Source organism: Acipenser ruthenus, chromosome 11 (genome assembly GCF_902713425.1).
Source record: "Acipenser ruthenus chromosome 11, fAciRut3.2 maternal haplotype, whole genome shotgun sequence".
NCBI lineage: Eukaryota > Metazoa > Chordata > Actinopteri > Acipenseriformes > Acipenseridae > Acipenser > Acipenser ruthenus.
Window position 1 is genome coordinate 8,482,659 of NC_081199.1, and position 25,006 is coordinate 8,507,664.

At 42.8% G+C, this 25,006-nt stretch overlaps 38 non-coding genes across 38 annotated transcripts; 28 read left to right on the forward strand and 10 right to left on the reverse strand.

The window, feature by feature from the left end:
- The first annotated feature begins 415 nt into the window (after nucleotides 1-415).
- Nucleotides 416-497, forward strand: trnas-gcu (transfer RNA serine (anticodon GCU)). The gene has a single exon. It is a non-coding gene; the product is annotated as a tRNA-Ser (tRNA).
- A 103-nt stretch (nucleotides 498-600) lies between these two features.
- trnat-agu (transfer RNA threonine (anticodon AGU)) lies at nucleotides 601-674 on the reverse strand. Its single transcript has one exon. It is a non-coding gene; the product is annotated as a tRNA-Thr (tRNA).
- Nucleotides 675-2,476: 1,802 nt separating this feature from the next.
- trnar-ucu (transfer RNA arginine (anticodon UCU)) lies at nucleotides 2,477-2,567 on the forward strand. Its single transcript is given in 2 exon segments — nucleotides 2,477-2,513; nucleotides 2,532-2,567. It is a non-coding gene; the product is annotated as a tRNA-Arg (tRNA).
- A 436-nt stretch (nucleotides 2,568-3,003) lies between these two features.
- trnas-gcu (transfer RNA serine (anticodon GCU)) lies at nucleotides 3,004-3,085 on the forward strand. Its single transcript has one exon. It is a non-coding gene; the product is annotated as a tRNA-Ser (tRNA).
- A 103-nt stretch (nucleotides 3,086-3,188) lies between these two features.
- trnat-ugu (transfer RNA threonine (anticodon UGU)) lies at nucleotides 3,189-3,262 on the reverse strand. The gene has a single exon. It is a non-coding gene; the product is annotated as a tRNA-Thr (tRNA).
- A 738-nt stretch (nucleotides 3,263-4,000) lies between these two features.
- Nucleotides 4,001-4,073, forward strand: trnak-uuu (transfer RNA lysine (anticodon UUU)). Its single transcript has one exon. It is a non-coding gene; the product is annotated as a tRNA-Lys (tRNA).
- Nucleotides 4,074-5,063: 990 nt separating this feature from the next.
- On the forward strand, nucleotides 5,064-5,154 carry trnar-ucu (transfer RNA arginine (anticodon UCU)). Its single transcript is given in 2 exon segments — nucleotides 5,064-5,100; nucleotides 5,119-5,154. It is a non-coding gene; the product is annotated as a tRNA-Arg (tRNA).
- A 436-nt stretch (nucleotides 5,155-5,590) lies between these two features.
- trnas-gcu (transfer RNA serine (anticodon GCU)) lies at nucleotides 5,591-5,672 on the forward strand. The gene has a single exon. It is a non-coding gene; the product is annotated as a tRNA-Ser (tRNA).
- Nucleotides 5,673-5,775: 103 nt separating this feature from the next.
- On the reverse strand, nucleotides 5,776-5,849 carry trnat-agu (transfer RNA threonine (anticodon AGU)). Its single transcript has one exon. It is a non-coding gene; the product is annotated as a tRNA-Thr (tRNA).
- Nucleotides 5,850-6,590: 741 nt separating this feature from the next.
- Nucleotides 6,591-6,663, forward strand: trnak-uuu (transfer RNA lysine (anticodon UUU)). Its single transcript has one exon. It is a non-coding gene; the product is annotated as a tRNA-Lys (tRNA).
- A 991-nt stretch (nucleotides 6,664-7,654) lies between these two features.
- Nucleotides 7,655-7,745, forward strand: trnar-ucu (transfer RNA arginine (anticodon UCU)). Its single transcript is given in 2 exon segments — nucleotides 7,655-7,691; nucleotides 7,710-7,745. It is a non-coding gene; the product is annotated as a tRNA-Arg (tRNA).
- Nucleotides 7,746-8,181: 436 nt separating this feature from the next.
- trnas-gcu (transfer RNA serine (anticodon GCU)) lies at nucleotides 8,182-8,263 on the forward strand. Its single transcript has one exon. It is a non-coding gene; the product is annotated as a tRNA-Ser (tRNA).
- Nucleotides 8,264-8,366: 103 nt separating this feature from the next.
- On the reverse strand, nucleotides 8,367-8,440 carry trnat-ugu (transfer RNA threonine (anticodon UGU)). Its single transcript has one exon. It is a non-coding gene; the product is annotated as a tRNA-Thr (tRNA).
- A 741-nt stretch (nucleotides 8,441-9,181) lies between these two features.
- trnak-uuu (transfer RNA lysine (anticodon UUU)) lies at nucleotides 9,182-9,254 on the forward strand. Its single transcript has one exon. It is a non-coding gene; the product is annotated as a tRNA-Lys (tRNA).
- Nucleotides 9,255-10,244: 990 nt separating this feature from the next.
- trnar-ucu (transfer RNA arginine (anticodon UCU)) lies at nucleotides 10,245-10,335 on the forward strand. Its single transcript is given in 2 exon segments — nucleotides 10,245-10,281; nucleotides 10,300-10,335. It is a non-coding gene; the product is annotated as a tRNA-Arg (tRNA).
- A 436-nt stretch (nucleotides 10,336-10,771) lies between these two features.
- On the forward strand, nucleotides 10,772-10,853 carry trnas-gcu (transfer RNA serine (anticodon GCU)). The gene has a single exon. It is a non-coding gene; the product is annotated as a tRNA-Ser (tRNA).
- Nucleotides 10,854-10,956: 103 nt separating this feature from the next.
- Nucleotides 10,957-11,030, reverse strand: trnat-agu (transfer RNA threonine (anticodon AGU)). Its single transcript has one exon. It is a non-coding gene; the product is annotated as a tRNA-Thr (tRNA).
- Nucleotides 11,031-11,771: 741 nt separating this feature from the next.
- On the forward strand, nucleotides 11,772-11,844 carry trnak-uuu (transfer RNA lysine (anticodon UUU)). The gene has a single exon. It is a non-coding gene; the product is annotated as a tRNA-Lys (tRNA).
- Nucleotides 11,845-12,834: 990 nt separating this feature from the next.
- trnar-ucu (transfer RNA arginine (anticodon UCU)) lies at nucleotides 12,835-12,925 on the forward strand. The gene is given in 2 exon segments: nucleotides 12,835-12,871; nucleotides 12,890-12,925. It is a non-coding gene; the product is annotated as a tRNA-Arg (tRNA).
- Nucleotides 12,926-13,361: 436 nt separating this feature from the next.
- On the forward strand, nucleotides 13,362-13,443 carry trnas-gcu (transfer RNA serine (anticodon GCU)). Its single transcript has one exon. It is a non-coding gene; the product is annotated as a tRNA-Ser (tRNA).
- Nucleotides 13,444-13,546: 103 nt separating this feature from the next.
- On the reverse strand, nucleotides 13,547-13,620 carry trnat-agu (transfer RNA threonine (anticodon AGU)). The gene has a single exon. It is a non-coding gene; the product is annotated as a tRNA-Thr (tRNA).
- Nucleotides 13,621-14,361: 741 nt separating this feature from the next.
- trnak-uuu (transfer RNA lysine (anticodon UUU)) lies at nucleotides 14,362-14,434 on the forward strand. Its single transcript has one exon. It is a non-coding gene; the product is annotated as a tRNA-Lys (tRNA).
- Nucleotides 14,435-15,425: 991 nt separating this feature from the next.
- Nucleotides 15,426-15,516, forward strand: trnar-ucu (transfer RNA arginine (anticodon UCU)). The gene is given in 2 exon segments: nucleotides 15,426-15,462; nucleotides 15,481-15,516. It is a non-coding gene; the product is annotated as a tRNA-Arg (tRNA).
- Nucleotides 15,517-15,952: 436 nt separating this feature from the next.
- trnas-gcu (transfer RNA serine (anticodon GCU)) lies at nucleotides 15,953-16,034 on the forward strand. The gene has a single exon. It is a non-coding gene; the product is annotated as a tRNA-Ser (tRNA).
- A 103-nt stretch (nucleotides 16,035-16,137) lies between these two features.
- trnat-ugu (transfer RNA threonine (anticodon UGU)) lies at nucleotides 16,138-16,211 on the reverse strand. Its single transcript has one exon. It is a non-coding gene; the product is annotated as a tRNA-Thr (tRNA).
- A 741-nt stretch (nucleotides 16,212-16,952) lies between these two features.
- On the forward strand, nucleotides 16,953-17,025 carry trnak-uuu (transfer RNA lysine (anticodon UUU)). Its single transcript has one exon. It is a non-coding gene; the product is annotated as a tRNA-Lys (tRNA).
- A 990-nt stretch (nucleotides 17,026-18,015) lies between these two features.
- Nucleotides 18,016-18,106, forward strand: trnar-ucu (transfer RNA arginine (anticodon UCU)). Its single transcript is given in 2 exon segments — nucleotides 18,016-18,052; nucleotides 18,071-18,106. It is a non-coding gene; the product is annotated as a tRNA-Arg (tRNA).
- A 436-nt stretch (nucleotides 18,107-18,542) lies between these two features.
- Nucleotides 18,543-18,624, forward strand: trnas-gcu (transfer RNA serine (anticodon GCU)). Its single transcript has one exon. It is a non-coding gene; the product is annotated as a tRNA-Ser (tRNA).
- Nucleotides 18,625-18,727: 103 nt separating this feature from the next.
- Nucleotides 18,728-18,801, reverse strand: trnat-agu (transfer RNA threonine (anticodon AGU)). The gene has a single exon. It is a non-coding gene; the product is annotated as a tRNA-Thr (tRNA).
- Nucleotides 18,802-19,542: 741 nt separating this feature from the next.
- Nucleotides 19,543-19,615, forward strand: trnak-uuu (transfer RNA lysine (anticodon UUU)). Its single transcript has one exon. It is a non-coding gene; the product is annotated as a tRNA-Lys (tRNA).
- Nucleotides 19,616-20,605: 990 nt separating this feature from the next.
- Nucleotides 20,606-20,696, forward strand: trnar-ucu (transfer RNA arginine (anticodon UCU)). Its single transcript is given in 2 exon segments — nucleotides 20,606-20,642; nucleotides 20,661-20,696. It is a non-coding gene; the product is annotated as a tRNA-Arg (tRNA).
- Nucleotides 20,697-21,132: 436 nt separating this feature from the next.
- Nucleotides 21,133-21,214, forward strand: trnas-gcu (transfer RNA serine (anticodon GCU)). Its single transcript has one exon. It is a non-coding gene; the product is annotated as a tRNA-Ser (tRNA).
- A 103-nt stretch (nucleotides 21,215-21,317) lies between these two features.
- On the reverse strand, nucleotides 21,318-21,391 carry trnat-agu (transfer RNA threonine (anticodon AGU)). Its single transcript has one exon. It is a non-coding gene; the product is annotated as a tRNA-Thr (tRNA).
- A 741-nt stretch (nucleotides 21,392-22,132) lies between these two features.
- Nucleotides 22,133-22,205, forward strand: trnak-uuu (transfer RNA lysine (anticodon UUU)). Its single transcript has one exon. It is a non-coding gene; the product is annotated as a tRNA-Lys (tRNA).
- Nucleotides 22,206-23,195: 990 nt separating this feature from the next.
- Nucleotides 23,196-23,286, forward strand: trnar-ucu (transfer RNA arginine (anticodon UCU)). The gene is given in 2 exon segments: nucleotides 23,196-23,232; nucleotides 23,251-23,286. It is a non-coding gene; the product is annotated as a tRNA-Arg (tRNA).
- A 436-nt stretch (nucleotides 23,287-23,722) lies between these two features.
- trnas-gcu (transfer RNA serine (anticodon GCU)) lies at nucleotides 23,723-23,804 on the forward strand. Its single transcript has one exon. It is a non-coding gene; the product is annotated as a tRNA-Ser (tRNA).
- Nucleotides 23,805-23,907: 103 nt separating this feature from the next.
- trnat-agu (transfer RNA threonine (anticodon AGU)) lies at nucleotides 23,908-23,981 on the reverse strand. Its single transcript has one exon. It is a non-coding gene; the product is annotated as a tRNA-Thr (tRNA).
- A 741-nt stretch (nucleotides 23,982-24,722) lies between these two features.
- On the forward strand, nucleotides 24,723-24,795 carry trnak-uuu (transfer RNA lysine (anticodon UUU)). Its single transcript has one exon. It is a non-coding gene; the product is annotated as a tRNA-Lys (tRNA).
- The last annotated feature ends 211 nt before the right edge of the window (nucleotides 24,796-25,006 follow it).

Consider the following 25,006-nt stretch of genomic DNA (forward strand, 5'->3'; position numbering starts at 1 on the left):
ACCCTCAAACATTAGATGTGTAAAACCAGAGCATGCGCATCCATTTCTTTCTTTTTCTAAGTCAACTAAAGACAAACAGTACGATTCACCGGCACTTGATCTCGGATCACTGGATTCCAAATCCAGAGTGCTAACCATTACACCATGCAACCTCCCATACCGGGCCACCATGCAGGGACCCTCTCAACATTTCGCTTTTGTGGAAAAGGTTTCTAATATTTCATAATCGCTTGAGCTATCCGGTGCAGCAAGTGCTGAAACCACACCTGACGCTGCAGGTTTCTTGCTATTGTTTAAACCGCATGCACACTGGCATATAATCGCGCACTTTAGGACAGGTTTGACGACACCACCTGCACTGTGAACAGATCCTCCGTGTTTCATCCAGTTTGATACTGTGGAGCAGCTCAGACGGGACGAGGTGGCCGAGTGGTTAAGGCGATGGACTGCTAATCCATTGTGCTCTGCTCGCGTGGGTTCGAATCCCATCCTCGTCGTAAATTGGATTGACTTTTTCTTTTCCTTGTCTCTTACCTTTTAACAAAAGTGTTTGTTTAAGCCTAAAGGTTTGTGTTACATGTACTGAAAAATAATAACAACAGGCACCGCTGGGATTCGAACCCAGGATCTCCTGTTTACTAGACAGGCGCTTTAACCATCTAAGCCACGGCGCCCTACAGGAGGTCACTGAATCTGTGCCAAAGGCCTGTGAAATGAAACGGATAAGGACCACGGCTTTACTACTGCCCCTATTACAATGCACCATTCGAAAATGAAGTGGGGGAAAGTTTTGCAAATTAAACAAACATCCTTCAAAAACGCGTTAGTCTTTATGAAACCATTTCCGACCTTAGACATCGGAACTGAATTTTATTTCAGCTGACCGATTGAAACCTGAAATCAGGTAGTTCACTTGTTTAAAAAAAATAGTAAAAGTCAGGTCCCACCGAGATTTGAACTCGGATCGCTGGATTCAGAGGCGTTATCCCCATCTGCAGACAACCGTTCAACAGCATGCATTTCTCCAGGTTGAATTTAAAATGCGACGTTTTTATTTCTTAGTTCATATTGGAAACTGCTGGCAGGTCTGGCGAACTGAACTATCATTACCCAACAGCACGACATAGAACACTTGACACGTTCAAATAATAGGAAAAGTATTCTTTGAAAATATATGCATTGCATATTTATATTTAAATAACAGCGGTACTGACACCACACTGTGACAGAAATAAACATTTCCTGCTTTTGCAGCGACAAAGTCTGCATTTATAGTTCAATAATCCGTTTTTTTCCAGGCAAATATGGTGCAGACGCAAGTAGCCTAAACAATTGGTTAGGATACGATTCATTGAGTGGGGATGGATTTTAATGTATTACATGTTAATGTATTAAACAGTTTCGTTTCTACTGAGCCCGGATAGCTCAGTCGGTAGAGCATCAGACTTTTAATCTGAGGGTCCAGGGTGCAAGTCCCTGTTTGGGCGGTGAGTGTTTTTTAATAACTTTTTTAATAAAGCGAAAGTTATTGGGCTAAACACAATGTTGTATTGTGTATATTGGCTATTTTTATCACCAAAAAAGCTCCCGGAACACTGGGTTGCGAAGGTGCTAAGACTACGAAAATTATAAATTACACAGTTTCGGCGTCAAGCAGTTTTGTCTCTTAATTATTCATTAGTCATTTTAGCAGACGCTTCTATCCAAAGCGACTTCCAAAGACTAGGGGTGAACTATGCATCACAGTCTCCTCCAATAGGACCTCGGTGTTATGTTTCAAGGACGGAGCACAAGGAGATTAAATGATTTGCTCTGGGTCACACACACAGTGTGAATTGGGATTTGAACCGGGAACCACCTGGTATGAAGCCTTTGTCTTTAATCACTGGGCCACCTTACAGAAGCTTCATCGAACACCTTGCTAATTCACATTTTTTCCACACTCGCTCTTATGTCACAGCCGAGTGCATGACAATTCGTCTAATAATTACACCGTGGCCTATAATATTCTGTGCACAGAGGGAGCACATTTACTAATGTAACAGGAGGAGGGAGGAGGATATTTTGTCTTTTTTATATTTTGTCTATACAGCTGTTTATTGCATGGAATGGGAAATGAAAGGTCGGTTCGGTGGGTTTTTTCAATAGTGTTATGTTGTTCCCACTTAGTTGTAATATGTGAATTATGTTCATACTCTGTGCAGCTTCGGAACCCCGTGTTCCGGCCGGTTTTGTCTATTCAGCTGTTTATTGCACGGAATGGGCAGTTAAAGGTTTTTTAAAGCAACGCCGTGCCCATTCCAAAACAAAAGTTATATACCAAGTTCATGGACATCTAATATTAATTACAGGACTGCCTTTGCTGTCAAGGTTGAACCAACGAAAAAGGAACTGCCCCCAGGCCCTTTTCAAATTCTGCCAAACCAGCAGTGCTCAGTTTGTTGATGGGTACGTTGTTCGCGTCCTGGCCCACGCAGGCTCTGTGGCGCAATGGATAGCGCGTTGGACTTCTAGTTAAACACTGAGGTGTGATTCAAAGGTTGTGGGTTCGAGTCCCACCAGAGTCGTTGTTTTAGGCTAGCTGTAGGACCCTCAAACATTAGATGTGTAAAACCAGAGCCTGCGCATCCATTTCTTTCTTTTTCTAAGTCAACTAAAGACAAACAGTACGGTTCACCGGCACTTGATCTCGGATCACTGGATTCCAAATCCAGAGTGCTAACCATTACACCATGCAACCTCCCATACCGGGCCACCATGCAGGGACCCTCTCAACATTTCGCTTTTGTGGAAAAGGTTTCTAATATTTCATAATCGCTTGAGCTATCCGGTGCAGCAAGTGCTCAAACCACACCTGACGCTGCAGGTTTCTTGCTATTCTTTAAAGCGCATGCACACTGGCATATAATCGCGCACTTTAGGACAGGTTTGACGACACCACCTGCACTGTGAACAGATCCTCCGTGTTTCATCCAGTTTGATACTGTGGAGCAGCTCAGACGGGACGAGGTGGCCGAGTGGTTAAGGCGATGGACTGCTAATCCATTGTGCTCTGCACGCGTGGGTTCGAATCCCATCCTCGTCGTAAGTTGGATTGTCTTTTTCTTTTCCTTGTCTCTTACCTTTTAACAAAAGTGTTTGTTTAAGCCTAAACGTTTGTGTTACATGTACTGAAAAATAATAAAAACAGGCACCGCTGGGATTCGAACCCAGGATCTCCTGTTTACAAGACAGGCGCTTTAACCATCTAAGCCACGGCGCCCTACAGGAGGTCACTGAATCTGTGCCAAAGGCCTGTGAAATGAAACGGATAAGGACCACGGCTTTACTACCCCTATTACAATGCACCATTCGAAAATGAAGTGGGGGAAAGTTTTGCAAATTAAACAAACATCCTTCAAAAACGCGTTAGTCTTTATGAAACCATTTCCGACCTTAGACATCGGAACTGAATTTTATTTCAGCTGACCGATTGAAACATGAAATCAGGTAGTTCACTTGTTTAAAAAAAAATAGTAAAAGTCAGGTCCCACCGAGATTTGAACTCGGATCGCTGGATTTAGAGGCGTTATCCCCATCTGCAGACAACCGTTCAACAGCATGCATTTCTCCAGGTTGAATTTAAAATGCGACGTTTTTATTTCTTAGTTCATATTGGAAACTGCTGGCAGGTCTGGCGAACTGAACTATCATTACCCAACAGCACGACATAGAACACTTGACACGTTCAAATAATAGGAAAAGTATTCTTTGAAAATATATGCATTGCATATTTATATTTAAATAACAGCGGTACTGACACCACACTGTGACAGAAATAAACATTTCCTGCTTTTGCAGCGACAAAGTCTGCATTTATAGTTCAATAATCCGTTTTTTTCCAGGCAAATATGGTGCAGACGCAAGTAGCCTAAACAATTGGTTAGGATACGATTCATTGAGTGGGGATGGATTTTAATGTATTACATGTTAATGTATTAAACAGTTGCGTTTCTACTGAGCCCGGATAGCTCAGTCGGTAGAGCATCAGACTTTTAATCTGAGGGTCCAGGGTTCAAGTCCCTGTTCGGGCGGTGAGTGTTTTTTAATAACTTTTTTAATAAAGCGAAAGTTATTGGGCTAAACACAATGTTGTATTGTGTATATTGCCTATTTTTATCACCAAAAAGCTCCCGGAACACTGGGTTGCGAAGGTGCTAAGACTACGAAAATTATAAATGACACAGTTTCGGCGTCAAGCAGTTTTGTCTCTTAATTATTCATTAGTCATTTTAGCAGACGCTTCTATCCAAAGCGACTTCCAAACACTAGGGGTGAACTATGCATCACAGTCTCCTCCAATAGGACCTCGGTGTTATGTTTCAAGGACGGAGCACAAGGAGATTAAATGATTTGCTCTGGGTCACACACACAGTGTGAATTGGGATTTGAACCGGGAACCACCTGGTATAAAGCCTTTGTCTTTAATCACTGGGCCACCTTACAGAAGCTTCATCGAACACCTTGCTAATTCACATTTTTTCCACACTCGCTCTTATGTCACTCAGCCGAGTGCATGACAATTCGTCTACTAATTACACCGTGGCCTATAATATTCTGTGCACAGAGGGAGCACATTTACTAATGTAACAGGAGGAGGGAGGAGGATATTTTGTCTTTTTTATATTTTGTCTATACAGCTGTTTATTGCATGGAATGGGAAATGAAAGGTCGGTTCGGTGGGTTTTTTCAATAGTGTTATGTTGTTCCCACTTAGATGTAATGTGTGAATTGTGTTCATACTCTGTGCAGCTTCGGAACCCCGTGTTCCGGCCGGTTTTGTCTATTCAGCTGTTTATTGCACGGAATGGGCAGTTAAAGGTTTTTTAAAGCAACGCCGTGCCCATTCCAAAACAAAAGTTATATACCAAGTTCATGGACATCTAATATTAATTACAGGACTGCCTTTGCTGTCAAGGTTGAACCAACGAAAAAGGAACTGCCCCCAGGCCCTTTTCAAATTCTGCCAAACCAGCAGTGCTCAGTTTGTTGGTGGGTACGTTGTTCGCGTCCTGTCCCTCGCAGGCTCTGTGGCGCAATGGATAGCGCGTTGGACTTCTAGTTAAACACTGAGGTGTGATTCAAAGGTTGTGGGTTCGAGTCCCACCAGAGTCGTTGTTTTAGGCTAGCTGTAGGACCCTCAAACATTAGATGTGTAAAACCAGAGCATGCGCATCCATTTCTTTCTTTTTCTAAGTCAACTAAAGACAAACAGTACGATTCACCGGCACTTGATCTCGGATCACTGGATTCCAAATCCAGAGTGCTAACCATTACACCATGCAACCTCCCATACCGGGCCACCATGCAGGGACCCTCTCAACATTTCGCTTTTGTGGAAAAGGTTTCTAATATTTCATAATCGCTTGAGCTATCCGGTGCAGCAAGTGCTGAAACCACACCTGACGCTGCAGGTTTCTTGCTATTGTTTAAACCGCATGCACACTGGCATATAATCGCGCACTTTAGGACAGGTTTGACGACACCACCTGCACTGTGAACAGATCCTCCGTGTTTCATCCAGTTTGATACTGTGGAGCAGCTCAGACGGGACGAGGTGGCCGAGTGGTTAAGGCGATGGACTGCTAATCCATTGTGCTCTGCAGGCGTGGGTTCGAATCCCATCCTCGTCGTAAGTTGTATTGACTTTTTCTTTTCCTTGTCTCTTACCTTTTAACAAAAGTGTTTGTTTAAGCCTAAACGTTTGTGTTACATGTACTGAAAAATAATAACAACAGGCACCGCTGGGATTCGAACCCAGGATCTCCTGTTTACTAGACAGGCGCTTTAACCATCTAAGCCACGGCGCCCTACAGCAGGTCACTGAATCTGTGCCAAAGGCCTGTGAAATGAAACGGATAAGGACCACGGCATTACTACTGCCCCTATTACAATGCACCATTCGCAAATGAAGTGGGGGAAAGTTTTGCAAATTAAACAAACATCCTTCAAAAACGCGTTAGTCTTTATGAAACCATTTCCGACCTTAGACATCGGAACTGAATTTTATTTCAGCTGACCGATTGAAACATGAAATCAGGTAGTTCACTTGTTTAAAAAAAAATAGTAAAAGTCAGGTCCCACCGAGATTTGAACTCGGATCGCTGGATTCAGAGGCGTTATCCCCATCTGCAGACAACCGTTCAACAGCATGCATTTCTCCAGGTTGAATTTAAAATGCGACGTTTTTATTTCTTAGTTCATATTGGAAACTGCTGGCAGGTCTGGCGAACTGAACTATCATTACCCAACAGCACGACATAGAACACTTGACACGTTCAAATAATAGGAAAAGTATTCTTTGAAAATATATGCATTGCATATTTATATTTAAATAACAGCGGTACTGACACCACACTGTGACAGAAATAAACATTTCCTGCTTTTGCAGCGACAAAGTCTGCATTTATAGTTCAATAATCCGTTTTTTTCCAGGCAAATATGGTGCAGACGCAAGTAGCCTAAACAATTGGTTAGGATACGATTCATTGAGTGGGGATGGATTTTAATGTATTACATGTTAATGTATTAAACAGTTGCGTTTCTACTGAGCCCGGATAGCTCAGTCGGTAGAGCATCAGACTTTTAATCTGAGGGTCCAGGGTTCAAGTCCCTGTTCGGGCGGTGAGTGTTTTTTAATAACGTTTTTAATAAAGCGAAAGTTATTGAGCTAAACACAATGTTGTATTGTGTATATTGCCTATTTTTATCACCAAAAAGCTCCCGGAACACTGGGTTGCGAAGGTGCTAAGACTACGAAAATTATAAATGACACAGTTTCGGCGTCAAGCAGTTTTGTCTCTTAATTATTCATTAGTCATTTTAGCAGACGCTTCTATCCAAAGCGACTTCCAAAGACTAGGGGTGAACTATGCATCACAGTCTCCTCCAATAGGACCTCGGTGTTATGTTTCAAGGACGGAGCACAAGGAGATTAAATGATTTGCTCTGGGTCACACACACAGTGTGAATTGGGATTTGAACCGGGAACCACCTGGTAGGAAGCCTTTGTCTTTAATCACTGGGCCACCTTACAGAAGCTTCATCGAACACCTTGCTAATTCACATTTTTTCCACACTCGCTCTTATGTCACTCAGCCGAGTGCATGACAATTCGTCTAATAATTACACCGTGGCCTATAATATTCTGTGCACAGAGGGAGCACATTTACTAATGTAACAGGAGGAGGGAGGAGGATATTTTGTCTTTTTTTATATTTTGTCTATACAGCTGTTTATTGCATGGAATGGGAAATGAAAGGTCGGTTCGGTGGGTTTTTTCAATAGTGTTATGTTGTTCCCACTTAGATGTAATGTGTGAATTATGTTCATACTCTGTGCAGCTTCGGAACCCCGTGTTCCGGCCGGTTTTGTCTATTCAGCTGTTTATTGCACGGAATGGGCAGTTAAAGGTTTTTTAAAGCAACGCCGTGCCCATTCCAAAACAAAAGTTATATACCAAGTTCATGGACATCTAATATTAATTACAGGACTGCCTTTGCTGTCAAGGTTGAACCAACGAAAAAGGAACTGCCCCCAGGCCCTTTTCAAATTCTGCCAAAACAGCAGTGCTCAGTTTGTTGGTGGGTACGTTGTTCGCGTCCTGGCCCTCGCAGGCTCTGTGGCGCAATGGATAGCGCGTTGGACTTCTAGTTAAACACTGAGGTGTGATTCAAAGGTTGTGGGTGCGAGTCCCACCAGAGTCGTTGTTTTAGGCTAGCTGTAGGACCCTCAAACATTAGATGTGTAAAACCAGAGCCTGCGCATCCATTTCTTTCTTTTTCTAAGTCAACTAAAGACAAACAGTACGGTTCACCGGCACTTGATCTCGGATCACTGGATTCCAAATCCAGAGTGCTAACCATTACACCATGCAACCTCCCATACCGGGCCACCATGCAGGGACCCTCTCAACATTTCGCTTTTGTGGAAAAGGTTTCTAATATTTCATAATCGCTTGAGCTATCCGGTGCAGCAAGTGCTCAAACCACACCTGACGCTGCAGGTTTCTTGCTATTCTTTAAAGCGCATGCACACTGGCATATAATCGCGCACTTTAGGACAGGTTTGACGACACCACCTGCACTGTGAACAGATCCTCCGTGTTTCATCCAGTTTGATACTGTTGAGCAGCTCAGACGGGACGAGGTGGCCGAGTGGTTAAGGCGATGGACTGCTAATCCATTGTGCTCTGCACGCGTGGGTTCGAATCCCATCCTCGTCGTAAGTTGGATTGTCTTTTTCTTTTCCTTGTGTCTTACCTTTTAACAAAAGTGTTTGTTTAAGCCTAAACGTTTGTGTTACATGTACTGAAAAATAATAAAAACAGGCACCGCTGGGATTCGAACCCAGGATCTCCTGTTTACAAGGCAGGCGCTTTAACCATCTAAGCCACGGCGCCCTACAGGAGGTCACTGAATCTGTGCCAAAGGCCTGTGAAATGAAACGGATAAGGACCACGGCTTTACTACTGCCCCTATTACAATGCACCATTCGAAAATGAAGTGGGGGAAAGTTTTGCAAATTAAACAAACATCCTTCAAAAACGCGTTAGTCTTTATGAAACCATTTCCGACCTTAGACATCGGAACTGAATTTTATTTCAGCTGACCGATTGAAACATGAAATCAGGTAGTTCACTTGTTTAAAAAAAAATAGTAAAAGTCAGGTCCCACCGAGATTTGAACTCGGATCGCTGGATTTAGAGGCGTTATCCCCATCTGCAGACAACCGTTCAACAGCATGCATTTCTCCAGGTTGAATTTAAAAGGCGACGTTTTTATTTCTTAGTTCATATTGGAAACTGCTGGCAGGTCTGGCGAACTGAACTATCATTACCCAACAGCACGACATAGAACACTTGACACGTTCAAATAATAGGAAAAGTATTCTTTGAAAATATATGCATTGCATATTTATATTTAAATAACAGCGGTACTGACACCACACTGTGACAGAAATAAACATTTCCTGCTTTTGCAGCGACAAAGTCTGCATTTATAGTTCAATAATCCGTTTTTTTCCAGGCAAATATGGTGCAGACGCAAGTAGCCTAAACAATTGGTTAGGATACGATTCATTGAGTGGGGATGGATTTTAATGTATTACATGTTAATGTATTAAACAGTTGCGTTTCTACTGAGCCCGGATAGCTCAGTCGGTAGAGCATCAGACTTTTAATCTGAGGGTCCAGGGTTCAAGTCCCTGTTCGGGCGGTGAGTGTTTTTTAATAACTTTTTTAATAAAGCGAAAGTTATTGGGCTAAACACAATGTTGTATTGTGTATATTGCCTATTTTTATCACCAAAAAGCTCCCGGAACACTGGGTTGCGAAGGTGCTAAGACTACGAAAATTATAAATGACACAGTTTCGGCGTCAAGCAGTTTTGTCTCTTAATTATTCATTAGTCATTTTAGCAGACGCTTCTATCCAAAGCGACTTCCAAAGACTAGGGGTGAACTATGCATCACAGTCTCCTCCAATAGGACCTCGGTGTTATGTTTCAAGGACGGAGCACAAGGAGATTAAATGATTTGCTCTGGGTCACACACACAGTGTGAATTGGGATTTGAACCGGGAACCACCTGGTATAAAGCCTTTGTCTTTAATCACTGGGCCACCTTACAGAAGCTTCATCGAACACCTTGCTAATTCACATTTTTTCCACACTCGCTCTTATGTCACTCAGCCGAGTGCATGACAATTCGTCTAATAATTACACCGTGGCCTATAATATTCTGTGCACAGAGGGAGCACATTTACTAATGTAACAGGAGGAGGGAGGAGGATATTTTGTCTTTTTTATATTTTGTCTATACAGCTGTTTATTGCATGGAATGGGAAATGAAAGGTCGGTTCGGTGGGTTTTTTCAATAGTGTTATGTTGTTCCCACTTAGATGTAATGTGTGAATTGTGTTCATACTCTGTGCAGCTTCGGAACCCCGTGTTCCGGCCGGTTTTGTCTATTCAGCTGTTTATTGCACGGAATGGGCAGTTAAAGGTTTTTTAAAGCAACGCCGTGCCCATTCCAAAACAAAAGTTATATACCAAGTTCATGGACATCTAATATTAATTACAGGACTGCCTTTGCTGTCAAGGTTGAACCAACGAAAAAGGAACTGCCCCCAGGCCCTTTTCAAATTCTGCCAAACCAGCAGTGCTCAGTTTGTTGGTGGGTACGTTGTTCGCGTCCTGGCCCTCGCAGGCTCTGTGGCGCAATGGATAGCGCGTTGGACTTCTAGTTAAACACTGAGGTGTGATTCAAAGGTTGTGGGTTCGAGTCCCACCAGAGTCGTTGTTTTAGGCTAGCTGTAGGACCCTCAAACATTAGATGTGTAAAACCAGAGCATGCGCATCCATTTCTTTCTTTTTCTAAGTCAACTAAAGACAAACAGTACGATTCACCGGCACTTGATCTCGGATCACTGGATTCCAAATCCAGAGTGCTAACCATTACACCATGCAACCTCCCATACCGGGCCACCATGCAGGGACCCTCTCAACATTTCGCTTTTGTGGAAAAGGTTTATAATATTTCATAATCGCTTGAGCTATCCGGTGCAGCAAGTGCTGAAACCACACCTGACGCTGCAGGTTTCTTGCTATTGTTTAAACCGCATGCACACTGGCATATAATCGCGCACTTTAGGACAGGTTTGACGACACCACCTGCACTGTGAACAGATCCTCCGTGTTTCATCCAGTTTGATACTGTGGAGCAGCTCAGACGGGACGAGGTGGCCGAGTGGTTAAGGCGATGGACTGCTAATCCATTGTGCTCTGCAGGCGTGGGTTCGAATCCCATCCTCGTCGTAAGTTGTATTGACTTTTTCTTTTCCTTGTCTCTTACCTTTTAACAAAAGTGTTTGTTTAAGCCTAAACGTTTGTGTTACATGTACTGAAAAATAATAACAACAGGCACCGCTGGGATTCGAACCCAGGATCTCCTGTTTACTAGACAGGCGCTTTAACCATCTAAGCCACGGCGCCCTACAGCAGGTCACTGAATCTGTGCCAAAGGCCTGTGAAATGAAACGGATAAGGACCACGGCATTACTACTGCCCCTATTACAATGCACCATTCGCAAATGAAGTGGGGGAAAGTTTTGCAAATTAAACAAACATCCTTCAAAAACGCGTTAGTCTTTATGAAACCATTTCCGACCTTAGACATCGGAACTGAATTTTATTTCAGCTGACCGATTGAAACATGAAATCAGGTAGTTCACTTGTTTAAAAAAAAATAGTAAAAGTCAGGTCCTACCGAGATTTGAACTCGGATCGCTGGATTCAGAGGCGTTATCCCCATCTGCAGACAACCGTTCAACAGCATGCATTTCTCCAGGTTGAATTTAAAAGGCGACGTTTTTATTTCTTAGTTCATATTGGAAACTGCTGGCAGGTCTGGCGAACTGAACTATCATTACCCAACAGCACGACATAGAACACTTGACACGTTCAAATAATAGGAAAAGTATTCTTTGAAAATATATGCATTGCATATTTATATTTAAATAACAGCGGTACTGACACCACACTGTGACAGAAATAAACATTTCCTGCTTTTGCAGCGACAAAGTCTGCATTTATAGTTCAATAATCCGTTTTTTTCCAGGCAAATATGGTGCAGACGCAAGTAGCCTAAACAATTGGTTAGGATACGATTCATTGAGTGGGGATGGATTTTAATGTATTACATGTTAATGTATTAAACAGTTGCGTTTCTACTGAGCCCGGATAGCTCAGTCGGTAGAGCATCAGACTTTTAATCTGAGGGTCCAGGGTTCAAGTCCCTGTTCGGGCGGTGAGTGTTTTTTAATAACTTTTTTAATAAAGCGAAAGTTATTGGGCTAAACACAATGTTGTATTGTGTATATTGCCTATTTTTATCACCAAAAAGCTCCCGGAACACTGGGTTGCGAAGGTGCTAAGACTACGAAAATTATAAATGACACAGTTTCGGCGTCAAGCAGTTTTGTCTCTTAATTATTCATTAGTCATTTTAGCAGACGCTTCTATCCAAAGCGACTTCCAAACACTAGGGGTGAACTATGCATCACAGTCTCCTCCAATAGGACCTCGGTGTTATGTTTCAAGGACGGAGCACAAGGAGATTAAATGATTTGCTCTGGGTCACACACACAGTGTGAATTGGGATTTGAACCGGGAACCACCTGGTATAAAGCCTTTGTCTTTAATCACTGGGCCACCTTACAGAAGCTTCATCGAACACCTTGCTAATTCACATTTTTTCCACACTCGCTCTTATGTCACTCAGCCGAGTGCATGACAATTCGTCTACTAATTACACCGTGGCCTATAATATTCTGTGCACAGAGGGAGCACATTTACTAATGTAACAGGAGGAGGGAGGAGGATATTTTGTCTTTTTTATATTTTGTCTATACAGCTGTTTATTGCATGGAATGGGAAATGAAAGGTCGGTTCGGTGGGTTTTTTCAATAGTGTTATGTTGTTCCCACTTAGATGTAATGTGTGAATTGTGTTCATACTCTGTGCAGCTTCGGAACCCCGTGTTCCGGCCGGTTTTGTCTATTCAGCTGTTTATTGCACGGAATGGGCAGTTAAAGGTTTTTTAAAGCAACGCCGTGCCCATTCCAAAACAAAAGTTATATACCAAGTTCATGGACATCTAATATTAATTACAGGACTGCCTTTGCTGTCAAGGTTGAACCAACGAAAAAGGAACTGCCCCCAGGCCCTTTTCAAATTCTGCCAAACCAGCAGTGCTCAGTTTGTTGGTGGGTACGTTGTTCGCGTCCTGTCCCTCGCAGGCTCTGTGGCGCAATGGATAGCGCGTTGGACTTCTAGTTAAACACTGAGGTGTGATTCAAAGGTTGTGGGTTCGAGTCCCACCAGAGTCGTTGTTTTAGGCTAGCTGTAGGACCCTCAAACATTAGATGTGTAAAACCAGAGCATGCGCATCCATTTCTTTCTTTTTCTAAGTCAACTAAAGACAAACAGTACGATTCACCGGCACTTGATCTCGGATCACTGGATTCCAAATCCAGAGTGCTAACCATTACACCATGCAACCTCCCATACCGGGCCACCATGCAGGGACCCTCTCAACATTTCGCTTTTGTGGAAAAGGTTTCTAATATTTCATAATCGCTTGAGCTATCCGGTGCAGCAAGTGCTGAAACCACACCTGACGCTGCAGGTTTCTTGCTATTGTTTAAACCGCATGCACACTGGCATATAATCGCGCACTTTAGGACAGGTTTGACGACACCACCTGCACTGTGAACAGATCCTCCGTGTTTCATCCAGTTTGATACTGTGGAGCAGCTCAGACGGGACGAGGTGGCCGAGTGGTTAAGGCGATGGACTGCTAATCCATTGTGCTCTGCAGGCGTGGGTTCGAATCCCATCCTCGTCGTAAGTTGTATTGACTTTTTCTTTTCCTTGTCTCTTACCTTTTAACAAAAGTGTTTGTTTAAGCCTAAACGTTTGTGTTACATGTACTGAAAAATAATAACAACAGGCACCGCTGGGATTCGAACCCAGGATCTCCTGTTTACTAGACAGGCGCTTTAACCATCTAAGCCACGGCGCCCTACAGCAGGTCACTGAATCTGTGCCAAAGGCCTGTGAAATGAAACGGATAAGGACCACGGCATTACTACTGCCCCTATTACAATGCACCATTCGCAAATGAAGTGGGGGAAAGTTTTGCAAATTAAACAAACATCCTTCAAAAACGCGTTAGTCTTTATGAAACCATTTCCGACCTTAGACATCGGAACTGAATTTTATTTCAGCTGACCGATTGAAACATGAAATCAGGTAGTTCACTTGTTTAAAAAAAAATAGTAAAAGTCAGGTCCCACCGAGATTTGAACTCGGATCGCTGGATTCAGAGGCGTTATCCCCATCTGCAGACAACCGTTCAACAGCATGCATTTCTCCAGGTTGAATTTAAAATGCGACGTTTTTATTTCTTAGTTCATATTGGAAACTGCTGGCAGGTCTGGCGAACTGAACTATCATTACCCAACAGCACGACATAGAACACTTGACACGTTCAAATAATAGGAAAAGTATTCTTTGAAAATATATGCATTGCATATTTATATTTAAATAACAGCGGTACTGACACCACACTGTGACAGAAATAAACATTTCCTGCTTTTGCAGCGACAAAGTCTGCATTTATAGTTCAATAATCCGTTTTTTTCCAGGCAAATATGGTGCAGACGCAAGTAGCCTAAACAATTGGTTAGGATACGATTCATTGAGTGGGGATGGATTTTAATGTATTACATGTTAATGTATTAAACAGTTGCGTTTCTACTGAGCCCGGATAGCTCAGTCGGTAGAGCATCAGACTTTTAATCTGAGGGTCCAGGGTTCAAGTCCCTGTTCGGGCGGTGAGTGTTTTTTAATAACGTTTTTAATAAAGCGAAAGTTATTGAGCTAAACACAATGTTGTATTGTGTATATTGCCTATTTTTATCACCAAAAAGCTCCCGGAACACTGGGTTGCGAAGGTGCTAAGACTACGAAAATTATAAATGACACAGTTTCGGCGTCAAGCAGTTTTGTCTCTTAATTATTCATTAGTCATTTTAGCAGACGCTTCTATCCAAAGCGACTTCCAAAGACTAGGGGTGAACTATGCATCACAGTCTCCTCCAATAGGACCTCGGTGTTATGTTTCAAGGACGGAGCACAAGGAGATTAAATGATTTGCTCTGGGTCACACACACAGTGTGAATTGGGATTTGAACCGGGAACCACCTGGTAGGAAGCCTTTGTCTTTAATCACTGGGCCACCTTACAGAAGCTTCATCGAACACCTTGCTAATTCACATTTTTTCCACACTCGCTCTTATGTCACTCAGCCGAGTGCATGACAATTCGTCTAATAATTACACCGTGGCCTATAATATTCTGTGCACAGAGGGAGCACATTTACTAATGTAACAGGAGGAGGGAGGAGGATATTTTGTCTTTTTTTATATTTTGTCTATACAGCTGTTTATTGCATGGAATGGGAAATGAAAGGTCGGTTCGGTGGGTTTTTTCAATAGTGTTATGTTGTTCCCACTTAGATGTAATGTGTGAATTATGTTCATACTCTGTGCAGCTTCGGAACCCCGTGTTCCGGCCGGTTTTGTCTATTCAGCTGTTTATTGCACGGAATGGGCAGTTAAAGGTTTTTTAAAGCAACGCCGTGCCCATTCCAAAACAAAAGTTATATACCAAGTTCATGGACATCTAATATTAATTACAGGACTGCCTTTGCTGTCAAGGTTGAACCAACGAAAAAGGAACTGCCCCCAGGCCCTTTTCAAATTCTGCCAAAACAGCAGTGCTCAGTTTGTTGGTGGGTACGTTGTTCGCGTCCTGGCCCTCGCAGGCTCTGTGGCGCAATGGATAGCGCGTTGGACTTCTAGTTAAACACTGAGGTGTGATTCAAAGGTTGTGGGTGCGAGTCCCACCAGAGTCGTTGTTTTAGGCTAGCTGTAGGACCCTCAAACATTAGATGTGTAAAACCAGAGCCTGCGCATCCATTTCTTTCTTTTTCTAAGTCAACTAAAGACAAACAGTACGGTTCACCGGCACTTGATCTCGGATCACTGGATTCCAAATCCAGAGTGCTAACCATTACACCATGCAACCTCCCATACCGGGCCACCATGCAGGGACCCTCTCAACATTTCGCTTTTGTGGAAAAGGTTTCTAATATTTCATAATCGCTTGAGCTATCCGGTGCAGCAAGTGCTCAAACCACACCTGACGCTGCAGGTTTCTTGCTATTCTTTAAAGCGCATGCACACTGGCATATAATCGCGCACTTTAGGACAGGTTTGACGACACCACCTGCACTGTGAACAGATCCTCCGTGTTTCATCCAGTTTGATACTGTTGAGCAGCTCAGACGGGACGAGGTGGCCGAGTGGTTAAGGCGATGGACTGCTAATCCATTGTGCTCTGCACGCGTGGGTTCGAATCCCATCCTCGTCGTAAGTTGGATTGTCTTTTTCTTTTCCTTGTGTCTTACCTTTTAACAAAAGTGTTTGTTTAAGCCTAAACGTTTGTGTTACATGTACTGAAAAATAATAAAAACAGGCACCGCTGGGATTCGAACCCAGGATCTCCTGTTTACAAGGCAGGCGCTTTAACCATCTAAGCCACGGCGCCCTACAGGAGGTCACTGAATCTGTGCCAAAGGCCTGTGAAATGAAACGGATAAGGACCACGGCTTTACTACTGCCCCTATTACAATGCACCATTCGAAAATGAAGTGGGGGAAAGTTTTGCAAATTAAACAAACATCCTTCAAAAACGCGTTAGTCTTTATGAAACCATTTCCGACCTTAGACATCGGAACTGAATTTTATTTCAGCTGACCGATTGAAACATGAAATCAGGTAGTTCACTTGTTTAAAAAAAAATAGTAAAAGTCAGGTCCCACCGAGATTTGAACTCGGATCGCTGGATTTAGAGGCGTTATCCCCATCTGCAGACAACCGTTCAACAGCATGCATTTCTCCAGGTTGAATTTAAAAGGCGACGTTTTTATTTCTTAGTTCATATTGGAAACTGCTGGCAGGTCTGGCGAACTGAACTATCATTACCCAACAGCACGACATAGAACACTTGACACGTTCAAATAATAGGAAAAGTATTCTTTGAAAATATATGCATTGCATATTTATATTTAAATAACAGCGGTACTGACACCACACTGTGACAGAAATAAACATTTCCTGCTTTTGCAGCGACAAAGTCTGCATTTATAGTTCAATAATCCGTTTTTTTCCAGGCAAATATGGTGCAGACGCAAGTAGCCTAAACAATTGGTTAGGATACGATTCATTGAGTGGGGATGGATTTTAATGTATTACATGTTAATGTATTAAACAGTTGCGTTTCTACTGAGCCCGGATAGCTCAGTCGGTAGAGCATCAGACTTTTAATCTGAGGGTCCAGGGTTCAAGTCCCTGTTCGGGCGGTGAGTGTTTTTTAATAACTTTTTTAATAAAGCGAAAGTTATTGGGCTAAACACAATGTTGTATTGTGTATATTGCCTATTTTTATCACCAAAAAGCTCCCGGAACACTGGGTTGCGAAGGTGCTAAGACTACGAAAATTATAAATGACACAGTTTCGGCGTCAAGCAGTTTTGTCTCTTAATTATTCATTAGTCATTTTAGCAGACGCTTCTATCCAAAGCGACTTCCAAAGACTAGGGGTGAACTATGCATCACAGTCTCCTCCAATAGGACCTCGGTGTTATGTTTCAAGGACGGAGCACAAGGAGATTAAATGATTTGCTCTGGGTCACACACACAGTGTGAATTGGGATTTGAACCGGGAACCACCTGGTATAAAGCCTTTGTCTTTAATCACTGGGCCACCTTACAGAAGCTTCATCGAACACCTTGCTAATTCACATTTTTTCCACACTCGCTCTTATGTCACTCAGCCGAGTGCATGACAATTCGTCTAATAATTACACCGTGGCCTATAATATTCTGTGCACAGAGGGAGCACATTTACTAATGTAACAGGAGGAGGGAGGAGGATATTTTGTCTTTTTTATATTTTGTCTATACAGCTGTTTATTGCATGGAATGGGAAATGAAAGGTCGGTTCGGTGGGTTTTTTCAATAGTGTTATGTTGTTCCCACTTAGATGTAATGTGTGAATTGTGTTCATACTCTGTGCAGCTTCGGAACCCCGTGTTCCGGCCGGTTTTGTCTATTCAGCTGTTTATTGCACGGAATGGGCAGTTAAAGGTTTTTTAAAGCAACGCCGTGCCCATTCCAAAACAAAAGTTATATACCAAGTTCATGGACATCTAATATTAATTACAGGACTGCCTTTGCTGTCAAGGTTGAACCAACGAAAAAGGAACTGCCCCCAGGCCCTTTTCAAATTCTGCCAAACCAGCAGTGCTCAGTTTGTTGGTGGGTACGTTGTTCGCGTCCTGGCCCTCGCAGGCTCTGTGGCGCAATGGATAGCGCGTTGGACTTCTAGTTAAACACTGAGGTGTGATTCAAAGGTTGTGGGTTCGAGTCCCACCAGAGTCGTTGTTTTAGGCTAGCTGTAGGACCCTCAAACATTAGATGTGTAAAACCAGAGCATGCGCATCCATTTCTTTCTTTTTCTAAGTCAACTAAAGACAAACAGTACGATTCACCGGCACTTGATCTCGGATCACTGGATTCCAAATCCAGAGTGCTAACCATTACACCATGCAACCTCCCATACCGGGCCACCATGCAGGGACCCTCTCAACATTTCGCTTTTGTGGAAAAGGTTTATAATATTTCATAATCGCTTGAGCTATCCGGTGCAGCAAGTGCTGAAACCACACCTGACGCTGCAGGTTTCTTGCTATTGTTTAAACCGCATGCACACTGGCATATAATCGCGCACTTTAGGACAGGTTTGACGACACCACCTGCACTGTGAACAGATCCTCCGTGTTTCATCCAGTTTGATACTGTGGAGCAGCTCAGACGGGACGAGGTGGCCGAGTGGTTAAGGCGATGGACTGCTAATCCATTGTGCTCTGCAGGCGTGGGTTCGAATCCCATCCTCGTCGTAAGTTGTATTGACTTTTTCTTTTCCTTGTCTCTTACCTTTTAACAAAAGTGTTTGTTTAAGCCTAAACGTTTGTGTTACATGTACTGAAAAATAATAACAACAGGCACCGCTGGGATTCGAACCCAGGATCTCCTGTTTACTAGACAGGCGCTTTAACCATCTAAGCCACGGCGCCCTACAGCAGGTCACTGAATCTGTGCCAAAGGCCTGTGAAATGAAACGGATAAGGACCACGGCATTACTACTGCCCCTATTACAATGCACCATTCGCAAATGAAGTGGGGGAAAGTTTTGCAAATTAAACAAACATCCTTCAAAAACGCGTTAGTCTTTATGAAACCATTTCCGACCTTAGACATCGGAACTGAATTTTATTTCAGCTGACCGATTGAAACATGAAATCAGGTAGTTCACTTGTTTAAAAAAAAATAGTAAAAGTCAGGTCCTACCGAGATTTGAACTCGGATCGCTGGATTCAGAGGCGTTATCCCCATCTGCAGACAACCGTTCAACAGCATGCATTTCTCCAGGTTGAATTTAAAAGGCGACGTTTTTATTTCTTAGTTCATATTGGAAACTGCTGGCAGGTCTGGCGAACTGAACTATCATTACCCAACAGCACGACATAGAACACTTGACACGTTCAAATAATAGGAAAAGTATTCTTTGAAAATATATGCATTGCATATTTATATTTAAATAACAGCGGTACTGACACCACACTGTGACAGAAATAAACATTTCCTGCTTTTGCAGCGACAAAGTCTGCATTTATAGTTCAATAATCCGTTTTTTTCCAGGCAAATATGGTGCAGACGCAAGTAGCCTAAACAATTGGTTAGGATACGATTCATTGAGTGGGGATGGATTTTAATGTATTACATGTTAATGTATTAAACAGTTGCGTTTCTACTGAGCCCGGATAGCTCAGTCGGTAGAGCATCAGACTTTTAATCTGAGGGTCCAGGGTTCAAGTCCCTGTTCGGGCGGTGAGTGTTTTTTAATAACTTTTTTAATAAAGCGAAAGTTATTGGGCTAAACACAATGTTGTATTGTGTATATTGCCTATTTTTATCACCAAAAAGCTCCCGGAACACTGGGTTGCGAAGGTGCTAAGACTACGAAAATTATAAATGACACAGTTTCGGCGTCAAGCAGTTTTGTCTCTTAATTATTCATTAGTCATTTTAGCAGACGCTTCTATCCAAAGCGACTTCCAAACACTAGGGGTGAACTATGCATCACAGTCTCCTCCAATAGGACCTCGGTGTTATGTTTCAAGGACGGAGCACAAGGAGATTAAATGATTTGCTCTGGGTCACACACACAGTGTGAATTGGGATTTGAACCGGGAACCACCTGGTATAAAGCCTTTGTCTTTAATCACTGGGCCACCTTACAGAAGCTTCATCGAACACCTTGCTAATTCACATTTTTTCCACACTCGCTCTTATGTCACTCAGCCGAGTGCATGACAATTCGTCTAATAATTACACCGTGGCCTATAATATTCTGTGCACAGAGGGAGCACATTTACTAATGTAACAGGAGGAGGGAGGAGGATATTTTGTCTTTTTTATATTTTGTCTATACAGCTGTTTATTGCATGGAATGGGAAATGAAAGGTCGGTTCGGTGGGTTTTTTCAATAGTGTTATGTTGTTCCCACTTAGATGTAATGTGTGAATTATGTTCATACTCTGTGCAGCTTCGGAACCCCGTGTTCCGGCCGGTTTTGTCTATTCAGCTGTTTATTGCACGGAATGGGCAGTTAAAGGTTTTTTAAAGCAACGCCGTGCCCATTCCAAAACAAAAGTTATATACCAAGTTCATGGACATCTAATATTAATTACAGGACTGCCTTTGCTGTCAAGGTTGAACCAACGAAAAAGGAACTGCCCCCAGGCCCTTTTCAAATTCTGCCAAACCAGCAGTGCTCAGTTTGTTGGTGGGTACGTTGTTCGCGTCCTGGCCCTCGCAGGCTCTGTGGCGCAATGGATAGCGCGTTGGACTTCTAGTTAAACACTGAGGTGTGATTCAAAGGTTGTGGGTTCGAGTCCCACCAGAGTCGTTGTTTTAGGCTAGCTGTAGGACCCTCAAACATTAGATGTGTAAAACCAGAGCATGCGCATCCATTTCTTTCTTTTTCTAAGTCAACTAAAGACAAACAGTACGATTCACCGGCACTTGATCTCGGATCACTGGATTCCAAATCCAGAGTGCTAACCATTACACCATGCAACCTCCCATACCGGGCCACCATGCAGGGACCCTCTCAACATTTCGCTTTTGTGGAAAAGGTTTCTAATATTTCATAATCGCTTGAGCTATCCGGTGCAGCAAGTGCTCAAACCACACCTGACGCTGCAGGTTTCTTGCTATTGTTTAAAGCGCATGCACACTGGCATATAATCGCGCACTTTAGGACAGGTTTGACGACACCACCTGCACTGTGAACAGATCCTCCGTGTTTCATCCAGTTTGATACTGTGGAGCAGCTCAGACGGGACGAGGTGGCCGAGTGGTTAAGGCGATGGACTGCTAATCCATTGTGCTCTGCACGCGTGGGTTCGAATCCCATCCTCGTCGTAAGTTGTATTGACTTTTTCTTTTCCTTGTCTCTTACCTTTTAACAAAAGTGTTTGTTTAAGCCTAAACGTTTGTGTTACATGTACTGAAAAATAATAACAACAGGCACCGCTGGGATTCGAACCCAGGATCTCCTGTTTACTAGACAGGCGCTTTAACCATCTAAGCCACGGCGCCCTACAGCAGGTCACTGAATCTGTGCCAAAGGCCTGTGAAATGAAACGGATAAGGACCACGGCTTTACTACTGCCCCTATTACAATGCACCATTCGAAAATGAAGTGGGGGAAAGTTTTGCAAATTAAACAAACATCCTTCAAAAACGCGTTAGTCTTTATGAAACCATTTCCGACCTTAGACATCGGAACTGAATTTTATTTCAGCTGACCGATTGAAACATGAAAACAGGTAGTTCACTTGTTTAAAAAAAAATAGTAAAAGTCAGGTCCCACCGAGATTTGAACTCGGATCGCTGGATTCAGAGGCGTTATCCCCATCTGCAGACAACCGTTCAACAGCATGCATTTCTCCAGGTTGAATTTAAAATGCGACGTTTTTATTTCTTAGTTCATATTGGAAACTGCTGGCAGGTCTGGCGAACTGAACTATCATTACCCAACAGCACGACATAGAACACTTGACACGTTCAAATAATAGGAAAAGTATTCTTTGAAAATATATGCATTGCATATTTATATTTAAATAACAGCGGTACTGACACCACACTGTGACAGAAATAAACATTTCCTGCTTTTGCAGCGACAAAGTCTGCATTTATAGTTCAATAATCCGTTTTTTTCCAGGCAAATATGGTGCAGACGCAAGTAGCCTAAACAATTGGTTAGGATACGATTCATTGAGTGGGGATGGATTTTAATGTATTACATGTTAATGTATTAAACAGTTGCGTTTCTACTGAGCCCGGATAGCTCAGTCGGTAGAGCATCAGACTTTTAATCTGAGGGTCCAGGGTTCAAGTCCCTGTTCGGGCGGTGAGTGTTTTTTAATAACTTTTTTAATAAAGCGAAAGTTATTGGGCTAAACACAATGTTGTATTGTGTATATTGCCTATTTTTATCACCAAAAAGCTCCCGGAACACTGGGTTGCGAAGGTGCTAAGACTACGAAAATTATAAATGACACAGTTTCGGCGTCAAGCAGTTTTGTCTCTTAATTATTCATTAGTCATTTTAGCAGACGCTTCTATCCAAAGCGACTTCCAAAGACTAGGGGTGAACTATGCATCACAGTCTCCTCCAATAGGACCTCGGTGTTATGTTTCAAGGACGGAGCACAAGGAGATTAAATGATTTGCTCTGGGTCACACACACAGTGTGAATTGGGATTTGAACCGGGAACCACCTGGTATAAAGCCTTTGTCTTTAATCACTGGGCCACCTTACAGAAGCTTCATCGAACACCTTGCTAATTCACATTTTTTCCACACTCGCTCTTATGTCACTCAGCCGAGTGCATGACAATTCGTCTAATAATTACACCGTGGCCTATAATATTCTGTGCACAGAGGGAGCACATTTACTAATGTAACAGGAGGAGGGAGGAGGATATTTTGTCTTTTTTATATTTTGTCTATACAGCTGTTTATTGCATGGAATGGGAAATGAAAGGTCGGTTCGGTGGGTTTTTTCAATAGTGTTATGTTGTTCCCACTTAGATGTAATGTGTGAATTATGTTCATACTCTGTGCAGCTTCGGAACCCCGTGTTCCGGCCGGTTTTGTCTATTCAGCTGTTTATTGCACGGAATGGGCAGTTAAAGGTTTTTTAAAGCAACGCCGTGCCCATTCCAAAACAAAAGTTATATACCAAGTTCATGGACATCTAATATTAATTACAGGACTGCCTTTGCTGTCAAGGTTGAACCAACGAAAAAGGAACTGCCCCCAGGCCCTTTTCAAATTCTGCCAAACCAGCAGTGCTCAGTTTGTTGGTGGGTACGTTGTTCGCGTCCTGGCCCTCGCAGGCTCTGTGGCGCAATGGATAGCGCGTTGGACTTCTAGTTAAACACTGAGGTGTGATTCAAAGGTTGTGGGTTCGAGTCCCACCAGAGTCGTTGTTTTAGGCTAGCTGTAGGACCCTCAAACATTAGATGTGTAAAACCAGAGCATGCGCATCCATTTCTTTCTTTTTCTAAGTCAACTAAAGACAAACAGTACGATTCACCGGCACTTGATCTCGGATCACTGGATTCCAAATCCAGAGTGCTAACCATTACACCATGCAACCTCCCATACCGGGCCACCATGCAGGGACCCTCTCAACATTTCGCTTTTGTGGAAAAGGTTTCTAATATTTCATAATCGCTTGAGCTATCCGGTGCAGCAAGTGCTGAAACCACACCTGACGCTGCAGGTTTCTTGCTATTGTTTAAACCGCATGCACACTGGCATATAATCGCGCACTTTAGGACAGGTTTGACGACACCACCTGCACTGTGAACAGATCCTCCGTGTTTCATCCAGTTTGATACTGTGGAGCAGCTCAGACGGGACGAGGTGGCCGAGTGGTTAAGGCGATGGACTGCTAATCCATTGTGCTCTGCAGGCGTGGGTTCGAATCCCATCCTCGTCGTAAGTTGTATTGACTTTTTCTTTTCCTTGTCTCTTACCTTTTAACAAAAGTGTTTGTTTAAGCCTAAACGTTTGTGTTACATGTACTGAAAAATAATAACAACAGGCACCGCTGGGATTCGAACCCAGGATCTCCTGTTTACTAGACAGGCGCTTTAACCATCTAAGCCACGGCGCCCTACAGCAGGTCACTGAATCTGTGCCAAAGGCCTGTGAAATGAAACGGATAAGGACCACGGCATTACTACTGCCCCTATTACAATGCACCATTCGCAAATGAAGTGGGGGAAAGTTTTGCAAATTAAACAAACATCCTTCAAAAACGCGTTAGTCTTTATGAAACCATTTCCGACCTTAGACATCGGAACTGAATTTTATTTCAGCTGACCGATTGAAACATGAAATCAGGTAGTTCACTTGTTTAAAAAAAAATAGTAAAAGTCAGGTCCCACCGAGATTTGAACTCGGATCGCTGGATTCAGAGGCGTTATCCCCATCTGCAGACAACCGTTCAACAGCATGCATTTCTCCAGGTTGAATTTAAAATGCGACGTTTTTATTTCTTAGTTCATATTGGAAACTGCTGGCAGGTCTGGCGAACTGAACTATCATTACCCAACAGCACGACATAGAACACTTGACACGTTCAAATAATAGGAAAAGTATTCTTTGAAAATATATGCATTGCATATTTATATTTAAATAACAGCGGTACTGACACCACACTGTGACAGAAATAAACATTTCCTGCTTTTGCAGCGACAAAGTCTGCATTTATAGTTCAATAATCCGTTTTTTTCCAGGCAAATATGGTGCAGACGCAAGTAGCCTAAACAATTGGTTAGGATACGATTCATTGAGTGGGGATGGATTTTAATGTATTACATGTTAATGTATTAAACAGTTGCGTTTCTACTGAGCCCGGATAGCTCAGTCGGTAGAGCATCAGACTTTTAATCTGAGGGTCCAGGGTTCAAGTCCCTGTTCGGGCGGTGAGTGTTTTTTAATAACGTTTTTAATAAAGCGAAAGTTATTGAGCTAAACACAATGTTGTATTGTGTATATTGCCTATTTTTATCACCAAAAAGCTCCCGGAACACTGGGTTGCGAAGGTGCTAAGACTACGAAAATTATAAATGACACAGTTTCGGCGTCAAGCAGTTTTGTCTCTTAATTATTCATTAGTCATTTTAGCAGACGCTT